Genomic DNA, 25,641 nt, shown 5'->3' on the forward strand with positions numbered 1-25,641 from the left:
CTTCACTTGACAGTTGTTTATGACCTTGCCAATGTGAGATAATGCCCTCTGGTTTATTGTTTTGAAAGCCAGAATGTATTTTTCAATAGCTCAGTGGAACTGGCATCATTTGTGAAGGTTAAGGGTGAAGGGGTAAATGTTTCTTGACACCTATCACTTTACAGTGTTTTCAGGAACTAACTGACTCATGTATTCCTCTTGCAAATTTTGTTGAGGACCTCCTAACAGCCGCATGCTTTACATCAGGTGTTGGAAAGCATTTTCTGGATTTTAAATATCTTAGGCTTTGCGGGCCATGTACAGTTTCTGTAGCTTCTCCTCCTCTTTCTTCTTCAACAAGCTTTCTAAACGTGAGAAACATTATTAGCTCACAGTCCCACAGATCCAGGCTGAGAGCCTGATTTGATTTGTGACCATTATTTGCTGAATCCTGCTCTGCGTCCTCACTGAGGAGGGGGACCATGTTTGAGTAATCACTTCTTTGAATCAACTATTGGTCTTCTGGGGGGTCTTCTGGGCTTGTCCTTACTCTCCTACAGTCTCTAATCAACGTGGCATCCAGAGAGATCTTGTTAAAACATAAGTAAGATCATGTCACTCAAATCTCTTCAATGGCTTCTTCGCAGGAAATGCAAAGTTCTCAGAGTGCCTCCACAGCCCTAGAAATCTGGGCCTCCGTTTCCTCTCTGACTGTTTCCTTCTCCTCTCCACTTTGGTCACTCTGTTTTCCGCACACTGACATCCTTTCTGCCCCTTGGATACTCCAAGCCTACTCTTGCCTCATTGGCTTTCTGCCATGGGCCAGCCAGGGAAAGAGGATTTCACCACCCAGGGTCAGAAGGGATGGGGGAAGGAACTGATGTAGCACCGATGAATGGGGTCAGAAGGACCAAGACAACTGACAGTTGCAAGGCAAATTTTATTTTGCTACAGTTGCAGATTATATAGACTAGAAAAATGAAGGTTGCCAGACGGTAGTTTACATTATGTAAAGACTGTCTCGGCTCAGGGTTAACTTCTCTGGGAGAAAACCCATAAAGCCTGAATCATCATAAATAACCTGCACGTGCAGCGGGGAGACAGCTTTGCTTGTCTCAATTTACATTCTTTCTGATCTCTGGGCCCTGGTGATTTATCTCCAATGGAATGGAACAAGTAGGGAGACAAGTAGGGACAGTCCATTCATGCAGCGAGTGGCGGCATGCCTGGCACGTCCACAGCCTGCTCTCATGGCTGACTGCTTCCCACTGGTCCCCCTTTTTTATTTTTTAATTTTTGCTGCAAAATTATTCCATGAAACTTAGTGCCGAGAGTAGTATATTGCTGCATGAGGATACGAAACAGACATGAGGAGATTATTATCAATAATAGGAAAATTATGGCCAGGGTAATAAATCCTGACAACCTTCTAGTAATCCAAGACTGAGGGTTTAACCACTTTAAATTATCCAGTAAAGTTTGAATTACATCTTCTGGTGAAATATCATCAAGATGTGCATTTTGCATATCCTGAATTTCAGCATGTAACTCCTTAAGATCAAGACTAATATTATTATCTGACCAAACACTCAGCAGATGCATTTTTACTTTTTCTCATTCCCAAATAGAGTCGTCATACTTATAAGGAGTAACACAAATCCATGTATACTTTGCATGACAAGCTAAACGCATCCTCAATTTTAATGCTGCCATCTGATCTCCTTCTTCTTTTTCTGAATCAACAGTGTCAGAATTTCGGGAGAGACGCAGAGCTTCTTCAACTTCTGAGCTTTTTTTTGAGCCATCTATTTGCTTGACTAAGCGCTCAGGAAGCCAGCGAGGTCCAGGCGCTGAGCTGGGAAAGATACATACGTGACCACGGCCCCAAATCAACACAGGATCAGGACCATGCCAAGTGCTGGTTAATGGATCTTTCCAGAGGACCTCCGGAGATTGAGAGGCCAATCTTGGCTCAGCCATCAACCTCTCCCCTGCAGAATGGCCAAATTTATCAACAGTGCGAAAATTTAAAATAAACAAAGCATGATTTATAAGGTTATGTGGTGTTGTTCCATATAATTCCCCTTTTTTATTTTTTCAATAGTTAGCTTTAAAGATCTATTTGCATATTCTATAATACCTTGTCCTTGAGGGTTATATGGAATGCCTGTAACATGGGTAATTTGTAATGAATTACAAAATGTTGCAAAAGCAACAGTAGTGTAAGTGGGCCCATTATCTGTTTTAATAATTCTGGGAAGGTTCATGAAAGGAAAACAGTGTAATAAATGAGTGATAACATGTTTAGTAGCTTCTCCTGTTTGTGCGGTAGCACAAAGGAAGCCAAAATAAGTGTTAATAGTGATATGAACAAATTGCAATTTCCCAAAAGAGGGGACGTGAATAACATCCATTTGCCATAAATGACTAGGTAATAATCCACGAGGATTAACACCATAATGTGGAGCAGGAAGATGAGGTAAACATTGTGGGCATTGCTTAACAATTTGTTGGGCAGCCTCACGAGTAAGGGAAAATTGTTTGCGTAAGGTTGTAGCTGATTGATGATGTAAAGCATGGGAGTGTTGTGCTGCTTGTAAAGGAGTTTGATCATAACTCAGCATAACGCAAGGGCGTCCTGGATATAAACCATGTTTATTTACAGTACGCAAGTAGTGAATGCAATACATTAGCCATTCTTGATAGCGTGATGAACAGAAAGGAGGAGTACAGTAAATTGGGATATGTCCTGTTTTAGGGAAAAGAGATTGAGGAGGAGGAGTAACTTCAACACTATTCTTGGGAGGAAAATGTACAGGGTAAAGATCACGTTTAGATCGATTTAAAACATCTGCAGTCGCATTGTTTAGTCAATGGACCAGGCAAGTTAGAATGAGCACGGATATGTAGAGCTGCATCAGGACCATCGTGGGAACAAATAAGCTGGTTTTTCTTTTTTTGTTGTTGTTGTTGTTGGGTTTTTTTTTGCGGTACGCAGGCCTCTCACTGTTGTAGCCTCTCCCGTTGCGGAGCACAAGCTCCGGACGTGCAGGCTCAGCGGCCATGGCTCACGCGCCCAGTCGCTCCGCGTCATGTGGTATCTTCCCAGACCGGCGCATGAACCCGTGTCCCCTGCATCGGCAGGCGGACTCTCAACCACTGCGCCACCAGGGAAGCCCTGAATAAGCTGTTGAAGCAAATGAAAAGAGGATGATAATTCAGGGTCATTAGTATGTCCTATGGTAGCAGTTTCCAAAAGAAGTAATAGATCAATACAGTATTTACTATCAGAAAACAGATTAAGAGACACAGAAGGAAAATGCTCAAAAGCCATAATAACAGCATGTAGTTCAACACGCTGAGCTTAAGTCAGTGAAGTTTGTTCAATCAATTTTGTCCCATCGTCCATGAATACAATAGCCATTCCTGAGTAGGACCTGTCTGTAAAAAACAAAGGTACATGTGGAATAGGGTGTCGTTGGATTATAGAAGGAAAAATATAAAGATTATTTTTACTAAATTGAATTATCTTATCAGCAGGATAATGACATTCTAGGTTTCCTGGAAATCTTGCAAGAGCAAGTCCCCATTCATTACTATGTTGAAAAAGCCAATTTTTTTTGACTAACTGAATAAGGGATAAACTTTGAGAAGGTTCTATTCCTATAAGTTGTAAGCATCTAGTTCTACCTTGCATTATTAAGTTACTAATAAGTTCATAATAAGGGTTAATAACTTTAGAGGGTGTAGTTTTCATATGAATTCATTCAATAATCCCAGCAGTTTGTCATAAAACAGCTGTAGGTACATGAGGTGTTGGACAAAGAAACTGGCAGGTGAGTATGTATTCGAGTTAATTGCGCTGAGCTGATAGCTCTGTTAACTATTTTTAATGCTTGGAAACCCTCTGGAGTCATGGAGCATAATGAGGAAGGGTCTGAATTGCCTTTAAGAATATCCAACAAAGGCTGTAATTGAGCAGTAGTAAGTTTTAAGGAAGGCCTTAGCCAATTAATATCTCCAAGTAATTTTTGAAAATCATTTAATGTTTTTAAATTATCAACTCGAATTTGCAGTTTTTGAGGCCTAATAGTAGTGTTATCAATATATTTTCCCCAATATAAAAATGGAGATTATCTTTGAATTTTTTCTGAGGCAATGACCAAGCCAAGTGATTGTAAGGATTGTTGTAAAAATTGAAAAGCAGTCTCTAATAAAGAAATATTATCAGTGGCTAAAAGTATATCATCCATATAATGTATGAGATATAACGTTGGAAACCTTTTTCTCACAGGAGTCAAGGCCCGAGTCACATATTTTTGGCATAATGTAGGACTATTTGCCATGCCCTGAGGCAATACTTTCCATTGAAATCTCCTCATGGGTTCCTTAAAATTTAAGGAAGGCAAGCTAAAAGCAATATGTTTTCTGTCTTCAGGAAACAAAGGAATAGTGAAAAAACAATCTTTTAAATCTATAACTAAAAGATGATAATTGTGTGGTATGGCTGCTGGAGAGGGTAGGCCTGGTTGAAGAGCTCCCATTATTATCATAGTTTTATTGACAGCTCTTAGACCCTGAGATAACCTATATTTTCCAGACTTTTTCTTGATAATAAAAATAGGAGTATTCCAAGGGCTATTGGAAATTTCTAAATGCCTTAATTGTTCCAGTACTAATTGTTCCACAGCTTCTAATTTCTCCTTTGTGAGGGGCCATCGGTCCACCCATACAGGGTCATCAGTCAGCCAAGTAATTGGATCAGCAGTGAGTGGAGGAGAATCCAAGGCCCCTAAGAAAAACCCAAACCTTGTCTATCATTTTTTATTTTCACATCAACAGGATAGACAGTTCCTTGTTGATTTTTTCCCAGCCCTTTTGTGGGAAGAAATCCTTGATCCAACATCATATTAGAGACTTGGGAATTTGGACTATAAAGCAGTACTCCCATTTCTTTTTATAATATATCTTGGCCCCAGAGGTTTAAAGGCAGCCCAGGCAAAACATAAGGCTGGAAGTATCCTGAATGGCCCTCACTATCTTGCCATAATAATGACTACTTTGCACAGGAGAACTTTGTCCTATTCCTTGAAGTTGTGTAATAGGAGGACTAATGGGCCAATGTTTAGGCCAGTGCATCTGCGTCATAACAGAGACATCAGCTCCAGTGTCTAACAAACCTGAAAAAACCTTTCCATTAATGGTTAATTTCATTTCTGGATCCTATCTTCTGAATCCAGTAGGCAGCATTAGATGATCCAAAAGCCTTTGTTCCTCTCTTTTGATGTTGTACAATTTGTCCATGAGGTATAAAGGGCAAAAGTAGCAATTGTGCAATTATATCACCAGGAGAAATAGTAGTTATATTTTTAGTAGTTTGTGCCATGACTTTTATTTCTCCTTCGTAGTCAGCATCCATGACTCCTGGCATAATAGTTAAACCTTTCATGGTGACACTACTTCTTCCCAATAATAGTCCCATCAAACCCTTGGGTAAAGGTCCATAGATGCCCGTAGAGAGGGCCTGAGGACCCATTTCAGGTGTTAATACATATCGGGCAGAGGTACTGAGGTCCAGTCCTGCACTTCCTGGTGTTGCTCTGGAGAGCAAGGATATTGTATGTTTTTGTTCTTGGTTAATGTCTGATTGATCATTTGAGGAGGATACACAGACATCGGCCCTATTGTTTGTTGGGGCCGGGGAAAGCCCCGGGAGGAGTTTCCCGACAGTGGTGTCCCATCCTTGTGGGTCAGTGAGTGACAATCTCGTGCCCAGTGTTTTCCCCTATTGCATCTAGGGCATAAACCAGGGATCTTCCGACCATTTGAAGGTTTTTGAACAGGGAAAGAAGGAAGGACTAGGGTTAGAATTAAAAGATACATTCTCTAGCAAAATGACCTGCCTTTCTGCATTTAAAATAAGTCTTTGTTTTCTTTTGTTTGTAAACCCCACTTTAGTTAATGCTGCAGCCACAGCAGCACCCTGTATATAAGCAGGCCCAATGTCCACACAAAGGCGAATATAGCCCTCCAATGTTCCCCGTTTTCTCCAAGGTTGAATCACAGGCTGACATGCATTATTAGCGTTTTCAGAACAAGTTGCTTAACTACAATTGTGCCAGTGGGTCCATCCACAATGAGTCTCCCCATCGCCTGTGACTATGTCTCTGTCTCTGTCTAATTTTTGAAAGATCCTCAGTTGTGTGTGTATAAGGTAATTTCCTCCAGGCTTCTAATGCCAAATGATGTATTTGAGGATAAGCAACAAAGGGATAAGTTAATTGATCTTGTAAAGAAATATATTGTCCTTACCCAACCAGCATATGATAATCAACTGGAATATTATGGGTAGCATTCTTTTCTGCTTCTTCAGCAGCCCGTTCATAAAAATTAGACTTCCATATTAAATAATCTCCACCATCAAAACAAGCTCATGCAATAGACTTCCAATCAGCGGGGGGAAGAGCTTCTCCTGCAATAGCTTCTCCTGTCAACCATAGCAGTAGTAAAAGGAGCAGTGGGCCCATACTGAGCACAGGCAGATTTTATTTTATTTTATTTATTTTAACATCTTTATTGGGGTATAATTGCTTTACAATGGTGTGTTAGTTTCTGCTTTATAACAGAGTGAATCAGTTATACATATACATATGTTCCCATATCTCTTCCCTCTTTGTCTCCCTCCCTCCTACCCTCCCTATCCCACCCCTCCAGACAGCCACAAAGAACCGAGCCTGTTTCCCTGTGCCATGCGGGTGCTTCCCACTGGCTATCTACCTTACGTTTGTTAGTATATATATGTCCATGTCTCTCTCTCGCCCTATCACACCTCACCCTTCCCCCTCCCCATATCCTCAAGTCTGTTCTCCAGTAGGTCTGTGTCTTTATTCCTGTTTTACCCCTAGGTTCTTCATAACATTTTTTTTCTTAAATCCCATATATATGTTAGCATACGGTATTTGTCCTTCTCTTTCTGACTTACTTCACTCTGTATGACAGACTCTAGATCTATCCACCTCATTACAAATAGCTCAATTTCGTTTCTTTTTATGGCTGAGTAATATTCCATTGTATATATGTGCCACATCTTCTTTATCCATTCATCCGACGATGGGCACTTAGGTTGTTTCCATCTCCGGGCTATTGTAAATAGAGCTGCAATGAACATTTTGGTACATGACTCTTTCTGAATTCTGGTTTCCTCAGGGTATATACCTAGTAGTGGGATTGCTGGGTCATATGGTAGTTCTATTTGTAGTTTTTTAAGGAACCTCCATACTGTTCTCCATAGTGGCTGAACCAATTCACATTCCCATGAGCACTGCAAGAGTGTTCCCTTTTCTCCACACCCTCTCCAGCATTTATTGTTTCTAGATTTTTTGATGATGGCCATTCTGACTGGTGTGAGATGATATCTCATTGTAGTTTTGATTTGCATTTCTCTAATGATTAATGATGTTGAGCATTCTTTCATGTGTTTGTTGGCAGTCTGTATATCTTCTTTGGAGAAATGTCTATTTAGGTCTTCTGCCCATTTTTGGATTGGGTTGTTTATTTTTTTGTTATTGAGCTGCATGAGCTGCCTGTAAATTTTAGAGATTAATCCTTTGTCAGTTGATTCATTTGCAAATATTTTCTCCCATTCTGAGGGCTGTCTTTTGGTCTTGTTTATGGTTTCCTTTGCTGTGCAAAAGCTTTGAAGTTTCATTAGGTCCCATTTGTTTATTTTTGTTTTTATCTCCATTACTCTAGGAGATGGGTCAAGAAGGATCTTGCTGTGATTTATGTCATAGAGTGTTCTGCCTATGTTTTCCTCTAAGAGTTTGATAGTTTCTGGCCTTACATTTAGGTCTTTAATCCATTTTGAGCTTATTTTTGTGTATGGTGTTAGGGAGTGATCTAATCTCATACTTTTACATGTACCTATCCAATTTTCCCAGCACCACTTATTGAAGAGGCTGTCCTTTCTCCACTGTATATTCCTGCCACCTTTATCAAAGATAAGGTGACCATATGTGCATGGGTTTATCTCTGGGCTTTCTATCCTATTCCATTGATCTATCTTTCTGTTTTTGTGCCAGTACCATACTGTCTTGATTACTGTAGCTTTGTAGTATAGTCTGAAGTCAGGCAGCCTGATTCCTCCAGCTCCATTTTTTGTTCTCAAGATTGCTTTGGCTATTCGGGGTCTTTTGTGTTTCCATACAAATTGTGAAATTTTTTGTTCTAGTTCTGTGAAAAATGCCAGTGGTAGTTTGATAGGGATTGCATTGAATCTATAGATTGCTTTGGGAAGTAGAGTCATTTTCACAATGTTGATTCTTCCAATCCAAGAACATGGTATATCTCTCCATCTGTTTGTATCATCTTTAATTTCTTTCATCAGTGTCTTATAATTTTCTGCATACAGGTCTTTTGTCTCCTTAGGTAGGTTTATTCCTAGATATTTTATTCTTTTTGTTGCAATGGTAAATGGGAGTGTTTTCTTGATTTCACTTTCAGATTTTTCATCATTAGTATATAGGAATGCCAGAGATTTCTGTGCATTAATTTTGTATCCTGCTACTTTACCAAATTCATTGATTAGCTCTAGTAGTTTTCTGGTAGCATCTTTAGGATTCTCTATGTATAGTATCATGTCATCTGCAAACAGTGACAGCTTTACTTCTTCTTTTCCGATTTGGATTCCTTTTATTTCCTTTTCTTCTCTGATTGCTGTGGCTAAAACTTCCAAAACTATGTTGAATAAGAGTGGTGAGAGTGGGCAACCTTGTCTTGTTCCTGACCTTAGTGGAAATGCTTTCAGTTTTTCGCCATTGAGGATGATGTTGGCTGTGGGCTTGTCATATACGGCCTTTATTATATTGAGGAAAGTTCCCTCTACACCTACTTTCTGCAGGGTTTTTATCATAAATGGGTGTTGAATTTTGTCAAAAGCTTTCTCTGCATCTATTGAGATGATCATATGGTTTTTCTCCTTCAATTTGTTAATATGGTTAATCACATTGATAGATTTGCGTATATTGAAGAATCCTTGCATTCCTGGAATAAACCCCACTTGATCATGGTGTATGATCCTTTTAATGTGCTGTTGGATTCTGTTTGCTAGTATTTTGTTGAGGATTTTTGCATCTATGTTCATCAGTGATATTGGCCTGTAGTTTTCTTTCTTTGTGACATCCTTGTCTGGTTTTGGTATCAAGGTGATGGTGGCCTCGTAGAATGAGTTTGGGAGTGTTCCTCCCTCTGCTATATTTTGGAAGAGTTTGAGAAGAATAGGTGTTAGCTCTTCTCTAAATGTTTGATAGAATTCGCCTGTGAAGCCATCTGGTCCTGGGCTTTTGTTTGTTGGAAGATTTTTAATCACAGTTTCAATTTCAGTGTTTGTGATTGGTCTGTTCATATTTTCTATTTCTTCCTGATTCAGTCTTGGCAGTTTGTGCATTTCTAAGAATTTGTCCATTTCTTCCAGATTGTCCATTTTATTGGCATAGAGTTGCTTGTAGTAATCCCTCATGATTTTTTGTATTTCTGCAGTGTCAGTTGTTACTTCTCCTTTTTCATTTCTGATTCTATTGATTTGAGTCTTCTCCCTTATTTTCTTGATGAGTCTGGCTAATGGTTTATCAATTTTGTTAATCTTCTCAAAGAACCAGCTTTTAGTTTTATTGATCTTTGCTATTGTTTCCTTCATTTCTTTTTCATTTATTTCTGATCTGATTTTTATGATTTCTTTCCTTCTGCTAACTCTGGGGTTTTTTTGTTCTTCTTTCTCTAATTGCTTGAGGTGCAAGGTTAGGTTGTTTATTCGAGATGTTTCCTGCTTCTTAAGGTGGGCTTGTATTGCTATAAACTTCCCTCTTAGAACTGCTTTTGCTGCATCCCATAGGTTTTGGGTCGTTGTATCTCCATTGTCATTTGTTTCTAGGTATTTTTTAATTTCCTCTTTGATTTCTTCAGTGATCACTTCGTTACTAAGTAGTGTATTGTTTAGCCTCCATGTGTTTGTATTTTTTACTGCTCTTTTCCTATAATTGATATCTAATCTCATGGCGTTGTGGTCGGAAAAGATACTTGATATAATTTCAATTTTCTTAAATTTACCAAGGCTTGATTTGTGACCCAAGATATGATCTATCCTGGAGAATGTTCCATGAGCACTTGAGAAAAATGTGTATTCTGTTGTTTTTGGATGGAGTGTCCTATAAATATCAATTAAGTCCATCCTGTTTAATGTATCATTTAAAGCTTGTGTTTCCTTATTTATTTTCATTTTGGATGATCTGTCCATTGGTGAAAGTGGGGTGTTGAAGTCCCCTACTATGAATGTGTTACTGTCGATTTCCCCTTTTATGGCTGCTAGTTTTTGCCTTATGTATTGAGGTGCTCCTATGTTGGGTGCATAAATATTTACAATTGTTATATCTTCTTCTTGGATCGATCCCTTAATCATTATGTAGTGTCCTTCTTTGTCTCTTCTGATAGTCCTTATTTTAAAGTCTATTTTGTCTGATATGAGAATTGCTACTCCAGCTTTCTTTTGGTTTCCATTTGCATGGAATATCTTTTTCCATCCCCTTACTTTCAGTCTGTATGTGTCTCTAGGTCTGAAGTGGGTCTCTTGTAGACAGCATATATATGGGTCTTGTTTTTGTATCCATTCAGCCAATCTGTGTCTTTTGGTGGGAGCATTTAGTCCATTTACATTTAAGGTAATTATCGATATGTATGTTCCTATTCCCATTTTCTAAATTGTTTTGGGTTCGTTATTATAGGACTTTTCCTTCTCTTGTGTTTTTGTCTAGAGAAGTTCCTTTAGCATTTGTTGTAAAGCTGGTTTGGTGGTGCTGAACTCTCTCAGCTTTTGCTTGTCTGTAAAGGTTTTAATTTCTCCATCAAATCTGAATGAGATCCTTGCTGGGTAGAGTAATCTTGGTTGCAGGTTTTTCTCCTTCATCACTTTCAGTATGTCCTGCCACTCCCTTCTGGCTTGTAGAGTTTCTGCTGAGAGATCAGCTGTTAACCTTATGGGGATTCCCTTGTGTGTTATTTGTTGTTTTTCCCTTGCTGCTTTTAATATGCTTTCTTTGTATTTAGTTTTTGACAGTTTGATTAATATGTGTCTTGGCGTATTTCTCCTTGAATTTATCCTGTATGGGACTCTCTGTGCTTCCTGGACTTGATTAACTATTTCCTTTCCCATATTAGGGAAGTTTTCAACTATAATCTCTTCAAATATTTTCTCAGTCCCTTTCTTTTTCTCTTCTTCTTCTGGAACCCCTATAATTCGAATGTTGGTGCGTTTAATGTTGTCCCAGAGGTCTCTGAGACTGTCCTCAGTTCTTTTCATTCTTTTTTCTTTATTCTGCTCTGCAGTAGTTATTTCCACTATTTTATCTTCCAGGTCACTTATCCGTTCTTCTGCCTCATTTATTCTGCTATTGATCCCATCTAGAGTATTTTTCATTTCATTTATTGTGTTGTTCATCATTGTCTGTTTCATCTTTATTTCTTCTAGGTCCTTGTTAACTGCTTCTTGCATTTTGTCCATTCTATTTCCAAGATTTTGGATCATCTTTACTATCATTGCTCCTTCATCTGCTGTGTGTTTTTCTGTCTTCTCATTTTGCTTATCTTACTGTGATTGGGGTCACCATTTTGCAGGCTGCAAGTTCGTAGCTCCCGTTGTCTTTGATGTCTGCCTCCAGTGGCTAAAGTGGGTTCAGTGGGTTGTGTAGGCTTCCTGGTGGAGGGGACTACTTTGATGTCTGTCTCCAGTGGCTAAAGTGGGTTCAGTGGGTTGTGTAGGCTTCCTGGTGGAGGGGACTAGTGGCTGTGTTGTGGTGTATGAGGCTAGATCTTGTCTCTCTAGTGGGCAGGTCCACGTCTGGTGGTATGTTTTGGGGTGTCTGTGGACTTATTATGATTTTAGGCAGCCTCTCTTCTAGTGGGTGGGCTGTGTTCCTGTCTGGCTATATGGTTGGCATACGTTGTCGAGCACTGTAGCTTGCTGGTCGTTGAGTGAAGCTGGGTGCTGGTGTTGAGATGGAGATCTCTGGGAGATTTTCGCCGTTTGATATTATGTGGGGCATTGAGCTCTCTTGTTGACGAGTGTTCTGTAGTTGGCTCTCCCACCTCAGAGGCAGAGTCCTGACTCCTGGCTGGAGCAGCAAGAGCCTTTCATCCACTCGGCTCAGAATAAAAGGGAGAGAATGTCGAGAGAATTAGTAGTAGTAGGAAGAAATAGGAAAGAATGAAAGAAAGAAAGAAAGGAGGGAAGGAAGGAAGGAGGGAAGGAAGAAAGAAAGAAGAAAAGAAAGAAAGAAGGCAAGAAGGAAAGAAAGGAGGGAGGGAGAAAGGGAAGAGGGAAGGAAGGAAGGAAGGAGGGAAGGAAGGAAAAAATACAGAAAGAAAGAAGATACAGTAAAATAAAATAAAGTTATTGAATTAAAAAAATATTTATTTAGAGAAAAAAAAAAGGGACGGATAGAACATTAGGACAAATGGTGGAAGCAAAGCTATAGAGACAAAGTCTTACATAGAAGCATACACATATACCCTCACAAAAAGAGGTAAAGGGGAAAAAATCATAAAACTTGCTCTCCAAGTCCACCTCCTCAATTTGGGATGATTCGTTGTCTAAAGGAGGGAAGGAAGGAAAGAAAGATAGAAAGAAGGTAAAGTATAATAGAGTTATTTAATTTAAAATTAATTATTAAGAAAAAATATTTAAAAAAAAATACAATGGACGGATAGAACGCTAGGACAAATGGTGGAAGCAAACCTATACAGACAAGATCTCACACAGAAGCACACACATACACATTCACAAAAAGAGGAAAATGGGAAAAAATCATAGATCTTGCTCTAGAAGTCTGCCTCCTCAATTTGGGATGATTTGCTGTCTATTCATGTATTCCACAGAGGCAGGGTACATCCAGTTGATTGTGTAGCTTTAATCCGCTGTTTCTGAGGCTGCTGGGAGAGATTTCCCTTCCTCTTTTTTCTCACAGCTCACAGGGGCTCAGCTTTCTATTTCGCCCTGCTTCTGCGTGTAGGTCGCTGGAGGGCGTCTCTTTTTTGCTCAGACAGGACGGGGTTAAAGGAGCCGCTGACTCGGGGGCTCTGGTGCACTCAGGCCAAGGGGAGGGAGGGGCACGGAGTGCGGGGCGGGCCTGAGGCGGCAGAAGTTGGCCTGACGTTGCACCAACCTGAGGCCCGCAGTGTGTTCTCCCTGAGAAGTTGTCCCTGGATCCCGGGAATCTGGCAGTGGTGGGCTGCTCAGGCTCCCCGGAAGAGGGGTGTGGATAGTGACCTGTGCTTGCACACAGGTTCCTTGGTGGCGGCAGCAGAAGCCTTAGCATCTCCCGCCCATCTCTGGTGTCCGAGCTTTTAGCCGCGGCTCGCACCCATCTCTGAGATTCGTGCCTTTAGCCGTGGCTCGTGCCCGTTTCTGGGGTCCACGCTTTTAGCCGTGGCTTGTGCCCGTGTCTGGGGTCTGAGTTTTCAGCCACGGCTCGTGCCCGTATCTGAGGTCTGTGCTTTTAGCCGCGGCTCGCGCCCGTCTCTGAGGTCCAGGCCTTTAGCCGCAGCTCGTGCCCATCTCTGGGGTCTGCGCTTTTAGCCGCGGCTCGCGCCCATCTCTGAGGTCCGAGCTTTTGGCCGCGGCTTGCGCCCGTCTCTGAGGTTCATGTTTTTAGCCGCGGCTCACGCCTGTTTCTGGAGTTCCTTTAGGCAGCGCTCTTAAAACCCCTCTCCTCGCGCACCAGGAAACAAAGAGGGAAGAAAAAGTCTCTTGCCTCCTCAGCAGGTGCAGACTTTTCCCCGGACTCCCTCCCGTCTAGCCCTGGGGCACTAATCCCTTCGGGCTATGTTCGAGCCACCAACCCCAGTCCTCTCCTTGAGCTCCGACCAAAACCCGAGCCTCGGCTCGCAGCCCCGCCCGCCCCGGCGGGTGAGCACACAAGCCTCTGGGGCTGGTGAGTGCCGGTCGGCACCGATCCTCTGTGCGGGAATCTCCCCGCTTTGCCCTCCGCGCCCCTGTTGCTGTGCTCTCCTCCGCGGCTCCGAAGCTCCCCCCGCTCCGCCTCCCGCAAGCTCTGCCCGCGAAGGGGCTCCTAGTGTGTGGAGACCTTTCCTCCTTCACGGCTCCCTCCCACTGGTGCAGGTGCCGTCCCTATTCTCTTGTCTCTGTTTTTAATTAATTTTTTCTTTTGCCCTACACAAGTACGTGGGGAGTTTCTTGCCTTTTGGGAGGTCTGAGGTCTTCTGCCAGCATTCAGTAGGTGTTCTGTAGGAGTTGTTCCACATGTAGAGGTATTTCTGGTGTATCTGTGGGGAGGAAGGTGATCTCCGCGTCTTACTCCTCCACCATCTTTCCACAACCCCCCACAAAAAAGGTAATTCTGCATTAAAAAAAAATCATTCCTCAAAAACACCACTACTAAAATTATCATCAAAGTGCACCCCAACGTGTCAAAGTATCAGAAGTAATTATCAATCAGGAAGCATTTTCAAAATAACGAAGTTTTTATGAGATCCAAACAATAATGTTGGTTAATATTAACATCTCTTTAAATTCATTTATTATATCTATATTCTATAAATTCTCATAAGTATCAAAATAATCATAGGCTTCCTAATATGCATGTGGTTAATATTTGCTGTTTTAATTTTAGCACACCAGAAAACATAAGGGGTATAAGTTCAGAAAGAGTTACCAACTCTAATAGTAGCTTTTCCTTTTCAATCACTTCCCCAAATTAGAGTTCTCTTTTTCTGCCTAGCAGCTTTGGATGGTTCCTTCACGATGGAGAAGTTATCCACTGGTACTGAGACAGAAATGATAAATATGCCATTTAAGTTACAGGTAATTTAGGAGGGTTTGATCTTCATTGGAAATTAAGATACTTTAAGTTAATAAAAGGTTTTCAATCTGCATTTCTGGGAACCTAAATTAAAGCAACACACAACATTTTCAAAAACAGAAAAGCCATTTCATTTGACTAAAAACTTAGTTTTAAGATGACAGAAAGTACCTCGATAATTTTCTTTTAAGAAAGAAAGAAAAACAAGCCATTAAAGAGAAATTCTTCTGAGAGAACTGAAACATGTGATATACCTCTGACTTGGCACTCCTTCCACCTGGAGAACTTTTATTATAACTGCTTTCATCACAAAATGATCTAAAGTAAAATAAATTATAATTAGAGTAATTAGTTCCCAATGAGTGGCCATTTCCATTTAATACCAAAAGCCAACTAATTACTGCTTTTCCCATAAATTTAAATATGAAATCTACATTATGTAATTATACACTTATTTCCCCCTTTGTCTATTCTAATTTCTTCTTCAGAAACCTAAGATGCCATCTTGCAGGCTGCCTCCAGTGGCTACTATTTTGGGAGCAGCAAAGGTCAACTTTAAACATTTTGCATCTAAAGTGGCTTTGGATACCTTTGGATAGAAAGTACAGTCTGAGCACCATCCAGACACTTAGATACCTAAAGGGCATGAAAGATAACAAACCAAAGTCCTGATATTCCCTCAAAAGCTGCTCCTCCCATCAGCTCCCTCCTTCTAAGTGATACCACCAAGTTGCACACATAATCATCAACGACTTGTCTCCTTGTTACTATTCCCTTCATATCCCACATCTAATCTATCGGCAAGCCTTGTTAGCTACACCCTCAAAACACAACCTGAATTCAACCACTTTTCACTTGCTCCAAACTTCCAGCCTAAGCTAAGCCATAAACATCTCTTTTCTGGACCACTGTGATAGTCTCCTAACTGGTCTCCCTGTTTCTCTTCTTTATCCTCCCAAGTCCATCCTCTGTACCAGGTCACCTTATTCAGATACTATTTGGATCATGCCTTTTTCCAGTTCAAAACCCTCTACTCATTTAGAATAATCCAAATCTTTACTCTGGCCTTCAAGACTTTACAAGATCACACCCCTGGCTAGCTCCTTGACCCCATGTCATACCACATCTTCTTCACTCAGTCCTCTGGCCATGTTGGCCTCCTTGCTTTTCCTTAAATACCCCACCCACCTACCTGCCTGCATACTCATTGCCTCCTTGCTTTCCCTTAACTACTCCACCCACCTATATGCCTGCATACTCATGGGCTCCTTGTCCTGGAATGTGCTTATCCCAGATATTCCATGGCTTGCTCCTCTCTTCATTCAGGTCTCCATTCAAATGCCACTTCTCCAGTGAAGCTGCCCCCTAACAAACCTGTCCAATGGAGTCCTACCTGCCCCCAGTCACTCTCTTTACATTAAGATATTTTTGCACTTACTTATCTGTTTACTCATTTCTATTTGAACTCCTTCACTAGAATGTAAGCTCCATGAGGGCAAGACTTTTGTGTGTCTGGTTCACTGCTTTATCCCTAGTGCCTAAACCCGTATCTGGCACACAACAAGTATTTAAAAAATTACTTGTGAAACTGACAAATGAATAAAGTACTCTTTGCAAGAATTCAGAGTTTGCACAAGAAGGAAACAATGCTCTTGGTGGAAGCAGGCTTAGTATCTAGGTTCACCTCTATTCTGAGTAGAGATGAGAACAATTTACAAGTATAACTCACTTTAATTAGTAAATTATCTGCTAAAAACATAAGGGATGTTTAACATTAGAAAAGTACCGTGTTTTTTTTTGTTTGTTTTTTCGTGGTACGCAGGCCTCTCACTGTTGTGGCCTCTCCCATTGCATAGCCCAGGCTCTGGACGTGCAGGCTTAGCAGCCATGGCTCACGGGTCCAGCCGCTCTGTGGCATGTGGGATCTTCGCAGATTGGGGCAAGAACCCGTGTCCCCTGCATCGGCAGGCAGACTCTCAATCACTGCACCACCAGGGAAGCCCAAAAGTACCGTTTTCTAGGATAAAAATAATAACAAATTCAAACAATGTGTGAAGAGAGAATACATACTAAAAACCTATAATGAAAGTATGATGGTCAAGAACTCTTGCAGTAAAACGTCAGACAAAAACCAGAACAAATGATCATGACTTCTAGTAGTTCTGGGGCTGAACAACCTACTCATTTAAACAAAAGGGATCATCACAAAAGCACAGGTATTAAAAAATATTACATGAAAGGAAATTATCATGAGTCATTTATTTAAGTGTCGAGTGGACCATCACATTAAAATAACTGGAGTCTTTCAACACCCCATGACATACAGAAATAGCAAGTCAGATATATGGATCTGACAGGATATGATACAACCCTTACAAACTCTCACTACAGAATGGACACACGGTGTAATTAACCAACTAGCCAAATGAATACAAACAGCCAGTAAACCTCACCTGTAAATCAAATGAATACAAAATAAAACAAAATGTGGTTATTCTCCTATCAGATTAAGCCAAGATTCTGTAAGAAAAGTCTTCAAAATATCTATATCCTTTTGATCCAACAACTCTCTTTCTAAGAATTTAACCAAAAGAAATAGTCACGAGATATAGGTAAGGATATATATCAGAGTACATTTTGTAACTGAAAAACTGGGCATACCTTTTATACAAGATTGGATAAGCTATGTGTACTCTGGCATATTCATATAATGGAACACTGAACAGTCACAAAAAATGATGCAGTAGGTGCAAATTTACTGACTTGCTAAGATGGTCATACTAAATTAACTGAAGAAAGGTATAAAATTTGGAGTAATCCCACTTGCATAAAAAAGGGAGAGATACTCATTTTTGTAGTCTTTCAGTTTTTTAAAAGTGCTACCAGCCAGTGTTTGTGAGAGGCAGGCTTACATCCACTCTTGGGGTGGACTACAAACTGGCATAGCGTTTCTGGGTGGTAATTTGGCAATGTGTATCAAAAGTCTTAAAAATAAGTCACACTTAGTCATTCCACCTGTAGTACCTTATTCTACAGAAGTAAGCCCAGTGGACACAGAGATGTATATACAACGTATTCACATTGCTTGTGACAGGGAAAAGCAAACTGTCTAAATATAATTGCAAGAATTGATTAAACTATGGGACATTAATATGATGGAATACTACATGATACCTCATTAAGTGAAAAAAGCAGGAATATGAAATAGCAAGTATACTACAATTCTAGTTTAGTAATCCCTAAGTGTATAAATATATATATATATATATATATATATATATATTAAAAAAAAGACTGAAAAAATATACACCAAAATGAACAGTGCTTATGTCTGGGTATTAAGATTATAGGTAATTGTTCTCTTGTTACTGTGTATTTTCTGTAAAGAATACATGCAACTCTTAGAGAAAGTTTAAAAGCAACATAAAAGTTATCAGAAAAATGAGGCTTTGAAAAAAATCCTATCACGACAGTATCATGCCAAAAGCTAACCATATATTATATTAAAAATTCAATATTTTCAATTTTAGAATTTATCTCCAAGCCATAAATCCTCACCAAGTGATTCTGCAAAAGCATGAGCCCAGGTCACCAATGAGCTTGTTGTAGTTCAGAGTGATGTGCCTCCAACCAGGCATACAGTCAAGATCAGGTCTCCTGGAACGAAGCCTCTCAGCCCAGGTTTCTTCATGCCTTCTGGTAGTCTGATACTTCAAAGATTTAATGGGACAAAATTAAGATGCTTCAATAAGGAAACAGGGTGTGCCTACTGAGTATGGCTTATTATGTCAGAGATTTACACACACACGTGTCAAGCATATATGCCAGGAGAATCAAGCTGAGAAATTAAACAGTCAGTTCTGCTTTATGAGTCCAGTAACCCACATTCTAGTCAGTCAATGATTAGATTCCAGCCACTGGATGACCTGTTTTTGAACAGTTATGTAAAGTTGGACAACTCAATTACAGTCTAAGAATTATTTTCCTTATCTTCTAAGTCAGGGAATTGGTTCTAAATTCTATCATTGCTGAGGCTCTAAATTTCATCATTCTTTCCTCCCAATGGTCTCCAAACACCTGACTGGGCAACCCATAAGAAAACTTTTTAATATGCATCTTATTTTTTAACAAATTATACACACAAAGTTCTATACATTTAATTCATGTACATTATAAACTACACAGATAGTTTTTAAATGTACAAAGCTAAATAGGTTCTAATATTTTCTTTTCCTAACTCCTAAGGCATTATTTTATTTTATTTATTTTGAAAAAATATTTATTTATTTGTTTGTTTGTTTGTTTGGCTGTGCTGGGCCTTTAGCTGCAGCCTGCCGGATATTTTCCTTATTGCATGTGGGATCTATTTCCTTGAGCAGGGGTCGAACCGAGGTCCCCTGCATTGGGAGCACAGAGTGTTAAATGCTGGACAGTCAGGGAAGTCCCAGGCATTATTTTAAAAACTATATTTACAAAATGGATCTCACATGCTACCTAGTGTATGCACAGAAACTTCAGAGGTCTGGACTATGCACAGCCAGTTTGATGTGCCTTGGGAAAATAATGGTTTGACATTTAATCACAAGCCATGTCTTAAAGACATTCAATTCTTTATATTCATAAAATAAATTCTGGTAACAGGGAACACTGACTTTAAATGAAAAAGTATTGTTACATTCTTGAAAAAATAAAAGACTCAAAGTGCCTTTGACACTCTAAAAGGAAAATCATTAGTGTCATTTTCCTATTAACAATAGCTTATAAAAGCTCCAAGCAGAAATAACAGCAATCACTTACACAGTGCTTAGTATGTGCCAAACACTATTTATACAAATGAGTTCATTTAAACCTAGATGAGGCATAGAGGTTAAGTGATTTGTCCATGATCACTAGCTATGAAAAGGGAGAAAGGGAATTTGAACCTAGGCTATTTGTATTCGGCACCCAAGTTCTTGACTGTTTTCTCCCCAGGGGTCAGTGGACCTGCCCTGTATAGGCTCAAAGAATTCTTCAATTTTTAAAATCTAAATTTAAACATTTCCAGCTTTGTGGGCTATACAGTTTCTGTTGCAACTACTCTGGCCCACTGGCATAGGGTGAAAGTAGCCATAGCTACCATGTAAACAATGGGTGCGACTATGTTCCAAAAAAACTTTCTTTACAAAATCAGCCGGCAGGCTGGATCTGGCCCACTAGCCATAGTTTACCTATCCCTGATCTGCACCAGCAAACTATTAAAACGGCTTCATGTCAAATTATTAAATAATTTAGGCCTAAATACAGTAATTATAACCACTGTAAACTTGTTAAGGCATTAGTTTAAAAATTGTATTTACAAGTTGCTGATGTAGTAATTGTTATTAGTTTATAAACTACAGCAGCTAATAGACACTTGCTTCATTTAAATCTTGAAGATTATAATGGCATAGTTTCTGCACAGCATCACAATCAGTGTTTTCAGTAACTAAAAATACGTAAAAGTATTATTATGTATTACATATTAAATCTCTTATTTCTAAAATTAACTGGATTATCTTTACTAAATGGTAGAATCCCAAACTGAAAACTCGTCATATTCTTTCAACAAAATGAAGGATACACTCACAGGTGTCAAAAGACAAAAATTAACTGCTATCTGTGTCAATGTATTAATGTGCTTTAATCACATATGCTTTCATAAAAGTTTAAAAATAAAATCACCTTTAAGATCTTGGCCACATAATCTGCTCCCTGCCATGTCAGATTACAGCCCATGAAGTTTACTGTCTTAAGAGTGATAGAGTTCTTTATACCTTGACAAATAACTAAAAGGAAAAAAAAAAACCCCACACACACAATAAGGTGAAGAGCCTGTACATTTGTCAATCTTGACTTATTTGCTTTTCTTGAGTCAATTGGAGGTTTACTGTCACATTTTTAAAATCATTAACTACAATCTTCCCAAACAGGTAATTGATGAACTGATGTGTTCTAAAACTTGTCAGTAACAAAGTGTTATTCCAGTTTACAGCAACAGTTTAATTCTATTTAGGTACTAAAACTGAATACACTGAATACTGCAAACTTTATTGCCAACCACTCAGTAAAGTACTACATAATTTTGAGACAAAGGAAAAAAAAGAAAAACCTAAAAATCATAAGACTCTTCCAATTTTCAGTTCCAATGATACATGCCAATCTTGATGATCAATCAGCGATATAAATGTCAACTATAAACCCAGTATTTTATTAGGTGTTATGCAGTATACTAGAGCAATAGAAGAGAGAGAACCTCAAACCCTCTGTTCCCTCAAATTGAAAGGTAGGCTTCCTGACCCCTCCAGACCACTACTGGATATAGGGCACTTAATCTTGACAGTATCCAGCATGACAAACTTCCATGGTACAAATGAGAATGGACCAAGGTTTGGGCAGGTACAGGAGACAATCCATGCATGAACAACACCAAGAAAAGGTAGACAGGAAAAGGTAGACAGACATGGTGTGTAGGAAATCACAAGACCAGTCCGATGGGAAGAGACTTAAATAAGACTGAAACTCACTTTCTAAACCTCCATCTCCAACTGGACAATTCTCAAGACACAGGTGCACCAAAGTGGCCAAATTTTCAATCCATTTAATGGGGAGGAACAGTTTAAAATTTTATTGGTTTAGTTTGCCCCAAAAGCAACTATCAAAGGTTGGCAGGACACAATGAAGACTTACCTTTGTTAACATAGTTAAGTCTCTCCCTCTCAGAACTAGCCCACTTAGCTCCAGGTTCCTTAGTGCACCCGATGCACTTACACTGCATTCATGAGCTTTACACGACTGGAAGGTCACATCTTTATTTCTTATAGCAGGAACATGACTTCTGTAAACTTCATTTCTGTCACAACCTAAAGCAAAATTATTGTAAAATGAGTGATTTAAACCATACATTTTATTATAATTAAAAAGCACCTAAATAAAAAGAAAAAAAGCATCTGCTCTGTGCTAAGGATTAGAAATGACTCCTGCCCTTAAAGACTTCATTAAGGAGGAAGATGTATAAACTCAAAATTTCAATCACATGAGATAAATAAACATAACTTTATGCACAGAGTTGCCTATGGAGGCAAAAAGTTATATCTAAGTGATGGCTTCATGATAACCCTGAAGTAGAAACTAGAAAGATGAAGCTATGCAGAGTTGGAGTAGGAGGTGCATTAACTGCAGAGGGAACATCTGTGAAAAGACACTCAAGCCTGACTGCTGCTGGGCAGTGTAAATACTGCAGGTGGGGATGACTAAAGGCCAGGGGTCAAAGTGTGAGAAGAGACCCAAAGGAAAATAGAGATGCTGGCAGAAGCAAGCCTGGGAGAGAGCATGGCTTGTATCCCACAGGTGATGAGGCCTGGGACTACCACTGGCTGACTAAGGGTCCCTCCACTGATTAGAAAAAGGCACCCCGCTGCTGAAGGACCAATTAGATAAAGGGAGTGATCCCAAAAAGCTCCCCTTCCTCAGGACCAAAGAGCCCCATGACAGGGCTTCCCTGGTGGCGCAGTGGTTGAGAGTCCGCCTGCCAATGCAGGGGACATGGGTTCATGCCCTGGTCCAGGAAGATCCCACATGCCGCGGAGTGGCTAGGCCCGTGATCCATGGCCGCTGAGCCTGCGTGTCCGAAGCCTGTGCTCCACAACGGGAGAGGCCACAACAGTGAGAGGCCTGTATACCGCAAAAAAAATAAAAAAAAATAAAGCCCCATGAGACTTGGCCCAGCACAGTTCAGACTACACGTCTCTGGGCAGGGCAAACGCTGGGTGGCTAGTATGCACTAACTCTGTGTGGGCAAGCCATGAGCAGCATTATTTTAAGCATAGCTTTTTATGTTACAAGATCACTCAACCGGAGTAGGCAGATGAACTTAGAGGAGCTGAGCCCAGGAGCCGCGAAATCACCCAGGAGTTTCTGCCATAGTCTGGGCAAAATGTAATATGGATGAAGAAGCAAATTTAAGAGAAGGCCAAAATCTACAAGCTGGACCCACAGGATGCAAGACAAACAGGAAGTCCAGTGAAGGAACTCTGAAGAGAATGGACTCAACAATAAATTTTTGTTACATTCAATGTAAAATATGTGGCAAAATTAAGTACAGTGGCCTTTAAGGTCCCTTCCAGTTCTAATTTCTTTTGATTTCTAACTTATTACTCTGCTTAAGTAAAGTCCCTTGAGAGGTACAAAACAGTTCTTACACCTGAATGGGATGCAAAGAATAATCTGACTTCTGTTCACCAGGGGATGAGTTGAACTGTCCTTGCAGGAGAGATAACAGATGTTGTGAACCCCAGATGCTAGAAAATGTGCCAGGCACACAATAAGTATTCAGCTTTTTGAAAACAAATGAACAATCATTTCCTCTCCTAGATCTTCACACCCTTCCTCTGCTGGCTACTTTCTCTCAGCTTATAAACATCCTCAAATATACCCACTTAAAAAACTCTCAGACCTATGATTCTTTGGATATTCTTGTGGATAACCTAAGTCTCTCCCATGCCTTCAAACACCTGTCCTTCCAAGAAGCCCAGATCTGTATCTTGGGCCCAGACCTGGCCCCTCTACCAGGCCCCTCTAAAGCACTGAAGATCAAGTAAGATCCTCTCGCCACCTCCAATCCCTCTCTACTGTGCTCTGTATCTCACAAAAAGATGCAGCTGTAAACTGTCACCCATGCTTGCTGCCCTCCCTTTTCTAACTGGTCACCAGGCCTCACCCATTCTCTCTCAGATCTGAAAAATCCAGTCCCACCTTTTATAACTTAAGTGGGACCCTTTGATTACAATTCACGCTGCACCCAATCAACTGCCTTCCACATGGAGGTCCCAGTGATCCTCTAAACCAGAATTCCATTTCACTGTTCTTTGGTGTTTCCCACAGCCTTCAGCATAAACATCCAAACTTCTGACATGACAAACAAGGCCCCTTTCTGTGGGGCCCCACTAGGTTTCCAGTATCAACTCTCATTGCTTTCCCAAACCCTGAGTTCCAGTCCTGTACCTGAGTTTTGCCGTATTTTTTTATATTTCTCAAACTTTGACACACATTCCTCCCTCCTGTCACCCCAGGAGCTTCTACATATCCTTAGAAAGGATGGCACCTCCTCCAAGAGCCTACCCTGAACTTTCTCTTCCAAGATTCTGTGTTCTGCAAAGGGGAAAGATGGCGGGAGGGATACATTAGGAGTTTGGGATTAACATATACACATGACTATATATAAAATAGATAATCAACAAGGAGCTACTGCATACCACAGGTAACTCTACTCCGTATCCTGTAACAAACTGTATGGGAAAAGAATCTGAAAAAGAATGGATATATGTATAACTGAATCACTTTGCTGTACACCTGAAACTAACACAATATTGTAAATCAACTATATTCCAATATATAATAATAATTAAATTAAAGAAAAAAGAGATTCTATGCTCTGTAGAACCAGAACTCACTTCTTCCAGAACACTGACTACTGTGCTTGTGTTTATTTGCCACCCAGTAGAAGGGGAGCTTACCTAGGGCAGAAGTGTCATCTCCTGCAGCCCTTGGTTCTGACAACTCATTCAAGTACCAGGATAATTTAGACACATAACCTGCTTAATTAATTCTAAGAACCCACAGAAAGAGTGGTTTTTAATTTACAAGTGTGGGGGTTGTAGTGCAAAAGAAACCTGCCCAGGCCACAGAGAGCATAAGCCCTGGAATTCAAACCCTAAGCTGCCTTCACACTGGTGTTCTTTCCACTATAGGATACTACTGAAAAAGAAAATTTTTTTCCTGAGCCCTGTTTGAATGTAAAGGAAATGAAGCTGGGATATATCAATTTCCTAATCACTTTGGTCTGTACCAGGCAAAGTCATTCAACACACCAGGTAACATCTGTGCAACCATTAATGACGCTCCAAACTGTGCTAAGTGTTCTACATTGTAGAGTCTACAAGCATTAACAGAGTGAGACCTTGTAACCTCCACAGACAGTGGGTCCTGTTAAGCCCATGCTACAGATGAGAACACTGAGACCTAGAAGCCTTAAAGCACTCGGCCGGGGTCACCGAGCTGGCAGGGGTCCTAAGTCGCACACCCCATCTAGTGCACACACACCCGGGCACTGGGCACTGGTTCTAGTGCCCACCCTCCACCTTGCACCATCTAAAACCCCGCTTCTCAGCGCCCACATGAGGGCCCCTGGAAGCAGGAACTACAAACCTGTCTCGTCAAGCCGTGGCTGGAAGAAACTCTGGCTACAGATCATGGGCAGAGGGTGCTCAAGAGCGGCGTCTAGTCCACTCTACGGAGGCGGTTGGCATTGAAGTCTAGCAGGCCCTCCAGCAGGGAAGTGCAAACGGCGGGCAGAGGCAGTGAGTCCTGCAGCGCACACAGGTCCTCACAGCGCCAGAAGTCGGCCACGCTGTCGTGGCCCAGCTTCACCGAGTGATCATGGCCAGAGCGTGGCCTTGGGGACGCTGGCTGCGGACACGATGCCCACAGCCGCCTGGCGGTCCCTGCTCCCCTCCCAGCCCCTCGGGCGCCCACCGCCCGGCGGCTGCGGCGCCGCAGCGTGGGCAGGACCTGCATCGCAGGCGGAAGACGCAGGGCCACAGGCCCCAGCTATGCTGGCCCCTCCATGCTGCGCTCCCGCGACCCCGCATCGCCGGCTGTTGGCACTGGCCTCAACGTCCCGCGAGACACGGTACTGCGGTTTAAACTTCTGGGCGGGCCCGTGGGGGCGGAGCTTGAGGACGTCAGCGCACGCCCCGTGCGCCGGCACGCAGCCCCGCCT

At 41.0% G+C, this 25,641-nt stretch overlaps 1 pseudogene; it reads right to left on the reverse strand.

Moving 5' to 3' along the window:
• Positions 1 to 279: 279 nt before the first annotated feature.
• Positions 280 to 25,436, reverse strand: LOC103079996 (centrosomal protein of 78 kDa-like; annotated as a pseudogene).
• Positions 25,437 to 25,641: the final 205 nt, after the last annotated feature.

This window comes from Lipotes vexillifer, unplaced genomic scaffold (genome assembly GCF_000442215.2).
Source record: "Lipotes vexillifer unplaced genomic scaffold, Lipotes_vexillifer_v1.1 scaffold793, whole genome shotgun sequence".
In the NCBI taxonomy this organism is placed as follows: Eukaryota; Metazoa; Chordata; class Mammalia; order Artiodactyla; family Lipotidae; genus Lipotes; species Lipotes vexillifer.